Source organism: Vicia villosa, unplaced genomic scaffold, assembly GCF_029867415.1.
Source record: "Vicia villosa cultivar HV-30 ecotype Madison, WI unplaced genomic scaffold, Vvil1.0 ctg.000799F_1_1, whole genome shotgun sequence".
Classification (NCBI taxonomy): Eukaryota; Viridiplantae; Streptophyta; class Magnoliopsida; order Fabales; family Fabaceae; genus Vicia; species Vicia villosa.
Genome location: NW_026705354.1, coordinates 540303 through 548630, shown reverse-complemented (window position 1 = coordinate 548630; position 8328 = coordinate 540303).

Here is an 8328-nt window from a genome sequence, read left to right as displayed (position 1 = left end):
TTTAATCTGTGTACAAAAAATACACAACTTAAAAGATAGTGTCTTTTTACATGTCCGGATGATGTAATTGGAACAAAATATTTTAAAAAATATATTGGAAAAATAAAGAATAATAATATTTATGAGCAAGAAAAAATGTTATTTTTGTAATAAGTATATTAACCCATATTTAATTTTACATATATGAAATAGAAAAGTTATTTTAGAAGAAAAATAATAATGTTTGAGTGTGTTGAAGTAGGATATTGTTCTGCCTTTGAAATAGATTTTAAATTAATTTAAAGTTAGGTTTTGAATTTTTGCATTCAAACAAAATTTTTTGTTTAACTCAATTTTATCAAACTCCTAATATTTTCATTCAAACATAGTTTGCTTTTTGATTGAGTTTGTTTGAATCAAGTTAGTAGAACTAATTTTGATTTAAAATGACTTTGTGTTCAAAATTGTTTAGGTTTGTTTTATAAAAAATATTTTTTCAACTGTATCGTATCTAATGTGATCAAAATACTGATGTAAAAGTCTAATATTTCAAAACCATCCATACTTAATTTGTTGCGATCCAAATAGAAGGTCAAATGACAAGAAGATTCACTCATCAATCTAAAGTCATATCGTGTTAAAAATAAACACATCTAAAATCTCAAGACTCCTATTCAGCCTATATCTTTGGCGGTTATTCACCATTAAATATTTATTTAATGTTCTCCGCATTTCATGTCAGAAAGTATGGGACATCTTTAACTGTCCCCGTATATAAGATACATTATGTGAGACCTATGGTATCCACCATTAAATATTTATTTAATGTTCTCCGCATTTCATGTCAGAAAGTATGAGACATCTTTAATTGCCACCATATATAAGTTACATTATGTGATACCTTATATGTGATATCTAAGGTATCATATAACTAAAATTTACTCTATTTTTTTATTATTCATCTATTAACTTGGACGTTACATTGCTAATTTTGTAAGTCTATCTATTATCCATCTTACAAAAAATTTGCTAGAATTTTACTTTATTTTTTTTATTATTCACGATATATATATATATATATATATATATATATATATATATATATATTGATGTCAACATCTAATATCTTAAAAAAAACACTTAATGTATACTAGAATTTTATACCGACATCCGAATATATTTGGCTGTATTTATAAATACATAGAGACAATATTGGATGCCCTTCCCTACGTGTATAACACCCTCTATCAAATTACAAAAGGTAGGCCACTTTTTCCCACCAAAATGTCACTGACAATGCAAATATTGGTTGTATGCAAATTTTCTTGTGAAATTAAATTGAGACAGCCCACCAAAACCAGTCCTTTCACATCAAAATTTCTTCCTTTGACGATTAACTTTCAGCCCTTTTGAGGCTCTCTTTTCTTTTTAAGTGCGTCTTCTCTTTTTTTATTCCATTCCAAGTGTCTCTCACTCTATTTTCATCTTCAATCTTCCAAGATATGCTACCATTTTAGCTAGTGGAGATCATGCTTTAAGGTATAGCTGTCACAAAACATATATATGTAGAAGAAGAAAAATATGAAAGCAAAATTAATTTTATGTGTGTATTGCACTTCATAATAGTTCTTATTGTTAATGGTTACAAGATATTTATTTAAACACTATTAATTTGACTTACAATTATTAACAATGTCTTACTACCTAATCAACTTAGTTAGTTAACTCCTTGTGTAATAAGTAATTGAACTAACACCTTCTAAACTTGAATTAATTACACTTCAACATAGCTAGCTTCTTAATTCAAAATCTTTACACTTATTACTTTAAGCATGCTCTTCATCTTCTTGAGTTTTGTTTATTCCACTTCAAATTAGTTCTTATTCTTAATGATTACTTGATGTCTATATATATAGACCATTAGTTAGATTTACAATTACTAATAATGCCCAATTAGCTTACTAATTTAGTTAGTTACTTGCATAATAAGTAATTCAACTAACACTTTTTAAATTTGAATTACATTTTAATAGTGTCTCTTAATTTATAGTCTTAATACTTGTTAATTTGGGTATCCTCTTCATCTCTTTGAATTTTTCAATCTTGAGTGGCTTGGTAAAAACATCAGTTAGCTAGTTGTAAGTAATCTTGCCCTTACTTACTTGACATCGAAGTCGAAAAGAAAATTTGGTTTCAATGTACTTGTTTGAGCTATGAGATTTTTTGCAAGATTAATTGTTAATTTGTTCTACCATTAGTTTCACTTCTTCCTCTTTATTTATCCTCATCTCAATCAACATAGATTGCAGTCATACTTTTTGACAAGTTGCACTACATGCTAAGATATACTCAGTTTCACGAGAAGACAATGCCATCATTGTTTGATGAGCTATAATCCACGTGCCTCTACACTTAATCAAACTCTAATACGTACCATTTATTAGAACTATTTTACTACACAAATGTATGAAAAATAGAGAAATCATAATTAGTTTTGTGTATATTTTACTTCACATTGGTTTCTTTCTTTTTAATATCTTGATGAGTATTATTGTTTCTTATAAAAAATTCAGGTTGATTATGATTCTTGGATTACTTGATGAGATCATTTTTTATTATTTATCATTTCCGTTATATTTTAAACCACCTTCTTTCTCGGACTTTTGAGTTTGCAGCGCTCGCTCGTTCACTCATTCTTTGATTCTTTCAAATACCATTTGTTCATGTGCTTCTAAAAAAACACTGCAATTCTTCAACCTTCATTACAAACATATATATTACTTCCTCAATTTTCACCGCATAATCAAATTTGAAAGAGATATAGTGCACATTTATTCGCGATGCTTTGATCATAAACAATTTCACCATAATTATTCATTGAGATAGTTTAAATCAGTAACTTACACTCATATAACCCAAACTACCTAACTGACATCTATCACTTAAGTTACCCCCACTCACCCCTAACATGAATTACCACCATATCATTTGATTTTTTTATATAATAATGAATAATATTTAACATAAAAATATTAAATATAATAGAAAGGATAAAATTTAGTGAATTAAAGAAACTTAATGTATTGCTTTTGTGAAACACCATAAATTTTGATATAGATTTTAAAATTATGATTATGCAAACTAATCAGACTTCGCGACACATAAGAGCTAACTCTAATGAATAGTGGATTTTTTCAATGAAAAAAATAAAGAAATATGGAGAAAAATTGAACTCTAATTTAAAAGTTCAAACCTTATATTCTATCAATACCATATTGGAATCTTATGAATACAATGGTTCCCATTCTCCGGCTAAATGCCCAATGGAGGATTTTGCTACTTGGACTGATATGGACCATTTGATTCACCTGCCTACTTTTGGGGCAACTTTCACCTGGTCTAATGGTAGGAAAGGTGTTGCCCATACCCAAAAAAGATTGGATAGGACTATTTGCAATCAAGCTTGGATTGATACTTGCACTACCATTTTTTGTTCTACTTTGGTGAGGACTAAATCAGACCACTACCCACTACTTTTGCATTTTCAATGTCAAGACAAGAGTTTACACTATTATGGAAAACACATATAATGAAGGTTGTGAAACACATATAATGACAGTTGCACATCCCTTGTTAGGTAGCGTGTGATTGTATGTATGTTGGTTAGCACAACGGGCGTGTGACCGTGATTATAAGTTAGATAGTGTGCTACTTATAACTATTGGTGAAGGAAACGACTGTTGTGAGATAATTCATAGGTTCTGGGTTCGAATCCTAACAAAGTCATTCTTGGGTTTTATTATTCGAGATAACGCTCTATTTATAACAACGGTTGAATTAAAAATTGTTGTGATATTATTTTTTTAATATATATTTTTCTGATTTACAGATCGAATTCCCAAATTTTTAACCACAATATCATACCAGAAACAACAATACATCCATTTTGTGAATTGAATTATGCCAAAAATTGTATATTACATCAAAATCAAAATGACACAAAACAACCTGTAATGTACACATCATTACATCAAATAATACTATCTTGGTGTTTCGACTTTAAACACATATAACTTCAATAATAATAGTTGTTAGAAAATAACATCATTAGCAATTATAACATACAATTAATTATGAATTAAGAATATAAAATACTTGTTAATTTTTCCATATGCCTTATTGATGTTCATTATGAATAGCATGCACATCATCTTTATCAACTTCTTCATAAGAAATAGACACTTGTGTTGCGTAAGAATGAGTGGAAGGAATATCAAAACTTTCATTATCACTATGAGGAATGTGTTTTCCTTTGAAAACAATTGAATATCTCCTTGATAAGTCTGCAGGGTTTGTCACATAAAAAATTTGTTTTGCTTAAGTAGCCATGATGAATGGTTTAGTCTTATAAGTTGTCTTGCCAAGGTTAACCCGTGTGAATCCTAATTCATCCGTTTGTAACCGAATGTTATTGGAAACCCACTTGCATTTAAAAAAGAAACTTTAAAAATAACACAGTAAATCTCAAAAATCTTCTCAATGATACCATTGAACGCGGTGGTTTTCAAAATAAGATTCTTATCTTTTGAACTAGAGAAAAATATGGATTCGGCCTCAACCATAACCCCACTATTTTGAATTGTACTACGATCATCTTTTGCTTTTGTATAAAAGGAATAATTAGAAATATCGTATGTCTAAGTTATCACAATAAATTTTGGCATGTACGACAACCATTTAATTGTCTCAGATGCACCATCATCATTAGAAATCCTCTTATCAAACCAACTTATGAATTTATTGTTATGTGGTGTCAACAACCACTTGTCATTCGTTCGGGATATTTTTCTTTATAATTGCTTTATGAGTAACTATGTAACGTTCAACTACATTAAGATTATTCAATATATCTAAATGTGCTTAAATTACTACATCACGATCCATTGACTTAACATTTAAACCTTGAGTACTACCTTCAAATCTGTCAGCATTACGAGACTTTGGAATTCCAATAGACTCTGTTTCTGACAAATAGTTTAAATAAAAATCAATATCTTCTTCTGTGATGTACCTTTCAATGATCGAAACTTTTGGTCGACGATGATTCTTCATATATCCTTTAAATATCTTCATGTATCGTTCTATAGGATACATCCACATAAAATAAAATAGACCACAAAATTTGATTTCTCTGACTAGATAAAGAAGTAAGCGAATCGTAATGTCGAAAAATGATGGAGGAAAATACATTTCCAATGGACACAATATTATTGTAGCCTCATCTTCTAATTCATCTAATTTTTTGAAATCAAGAATTTTATTACATATAGCATTGAAGAATAAGCACAATATGATTATAGTTACTCTTACATTTTGTGGAAGGATGCCACTGGTAGAAGTCGTTGCACCAAGACATGACAATCATGAGATTTTAAGCCAATTAACTTGAGATCTTTCATTGATACAAGTTTCTTGATGTTTGAAGAGTAACCTTGAGAAACTTTGATACCATGCAAACACTCACAAAAACTTTTCTTTTCCTTTTTAGATTGTGACATGCCAGGGGAAAATAAGATCTTTTCCTCTATCTTCTAGAGTCAATTATTGTCGTATACCCATTTCCATCATAAATAAACGGGAATTTTTATTATCTTTAGTCTTGCCTAGAATGTTTAGAAGTGTTTCTATCAAAATATCACACACATTTTTCTCAACATGCATCACATCAAGACAATGTCTTACATCGAGGCAAGATTTATATGGAATATCAAAGAACACTAATCTCTTTTCTAAATATTTCTCTCAACGGGGCTGTCTTTATTCTTTCCAAAGACAACATCAAGGTGTTCTTGTTGTTGATAAACTTCATCGCTAGTTAAAGGTTTATGAGCGATTTCAAACCCCTGCTCCCCATTAAAAGCCTTTTGCAATCTACGATAAGGATGATTGAATTTTATAAATTTTTGATGCCCGGGATAAATGGTATTTTTTCTAAACTCAAGCTAGTGAAAATAGGTATTAGATTCACATATAGGACACACTTTATGTCATTTGACACTATATTCAGCCAAATCACCATGAGCATTAAAGTCATTGATTATACAAATTACATTGCACGCATCTTAAGCTTTTCACCAGAATATGCATCATCAACGTCAACACCTTTATCCACAAAAGTTTTAAATCCTCAATTAATGGACTTAGATAAACATCTATGTCGTTTCTAGGTTGTCTTAGTCCAAAAGTCATCATACTTAACATCATATACATGCGCTTCGTGCTCAACAAAGGAGATAAGTTGTAAATCATGAGAAGAACATGCCACGAAGAATGGTTAATACTCATATTACCAAAAGGGTTCAATCTATTTGTGGCAAGCCCAAGCCTAAGGTTTCTTGGCTCAAGGCCAAAATCCATAAACAATGAATCAATTTTCTTCCATTGCAAAGAATCGGGTACATGGCGAATATTTCCATCATATTTTCTTTCATCTACATGTCATCTAATATTCTATGCGTCATTCGCATTAGCAAACAGTCTCTTGAATCTTGAAATTATTGGCAAGTACCATAACACTTTAGCAGGATGACGCTTCTTACTAACATTGTCATTGTCATGACCATTGTTGTTCTTCAACTTATAGCGTGACTCACTATATTCTGAATATTGATCCAAATTTCCATACTCTTTCCTGTATAATATGCAATCATTAGGGCATGCATGTAAATTAACATAGTCTAAACTCATTCGACACAATATCTTCGTGACCTCATAACAATGATCCAAAAAATTATTATATTCTAATAGCATTTGTTTCAACAAATCAAGCAAATATTCTGATAGCATTTATTTAAAAAAGTTAAAACATATTGTCTAGTTCATTTTAGCACCTCTACTCATAATAAAAAATTGTACAAAGAATTCAGTTGATGTGATTAGAGCATGATGAAGACCTACAACTCACTAATTTTCTAACAAACTCTTCTTCTTTATTTTTAAATATATGAAATTAAATCATTAATAATTAAAATTATTAAAAATTAAATAAATAATAATAATTTTATAATAAAAATATTAATTTTATTAGTATTAGTATATATCCTAAGCTAATATTTAAAAATATAAGATAAAGTACTAATTAATATTCTATTAAAAACATGGTAATAACTAATAAACAATACAAATAGTATCTTACTTTAACATTAGTTTACATAGCTAATAATTATGGATGTCTTTTTATTATTGTTTATACATATTATAATTATATTTCTTTGCACGACATGTTTACTGACTTTAGACTAAATTCTGATAATTGAAACATAAGCTTTATTAGCTAAAAGTTCCACCTTCTTTTAAGATAATTAAACTTGTCAAAACCATATTTTAGACTATTAATAATTAATTTCAAATAGCAAATGATTTATGAAATATATTACCTAGGAATTTGGTCATGCACGAGTGAATGAAACTTTAATGCATTATGAAGGTTCATTCTCCAATAAACTATTAATCACCACTCTCTATTTTTGTCACTTTGTTCCATGCAAAAGGTGAATGTCTCAACTTTTGAAAATTGTTGCAAAAAAGATAAAATAGAAAAACTTAGCTGGTTTTGCTTCTTTTAATGCAATGCAAAAAATACATCCACTCACATAAAGTCTTTAAAATTTGTATGCCTTTAAACATGCATGGATGATTGTTGATTGCATATTCTGCCATAAATATGAATCTCAGTCAGCCTTCATGGTACTTGTCTTTTTCTTCTTTTCTAATCCCCAACCTTTACTTTAAAATATACTAGTATTTCTTTCCCTTATTATATATAAACACCATTTGATAATTGACTGCTTTAATCCATGTACATCTTTTATTTTCTATAAATTCATTTAACAACTATCTACATGGCTTTAAGATTAGAGTCATTAGTTATTTTATTTTTTTTAATCAGTCAAAGGTCAGATATTTTATTTTTGTTCTAGATCAGTCAAAGGTAAAAAAAATAGAAAGAGATTCAATTACAAGAAGGCTCGATCCAAAAACAATACTTTAGATTGCCGTAGGTGATTGAGTGGTCCCACAGTCAAGAGGTCAGTATCCAATCTTTATTCTTAGATGATTGACTGTCGTTAAATTTAATTGAATGGTTCTCCGCATTCCATGTCGAATGATTTGGAGTGGTATAAAGGCCTTCCATATATAAAATTCTTCTTGAACCAAGATTCATGTATGTTACTCATTCTTACATTCAGATTTCTTCTCATTTATTCATTGACTTTGACTTGAATGTTAGAAGATTAATTTTGCATGTCTATCTCGCTTTTAAATGCCAAAAACATGCTCCACCCTGCC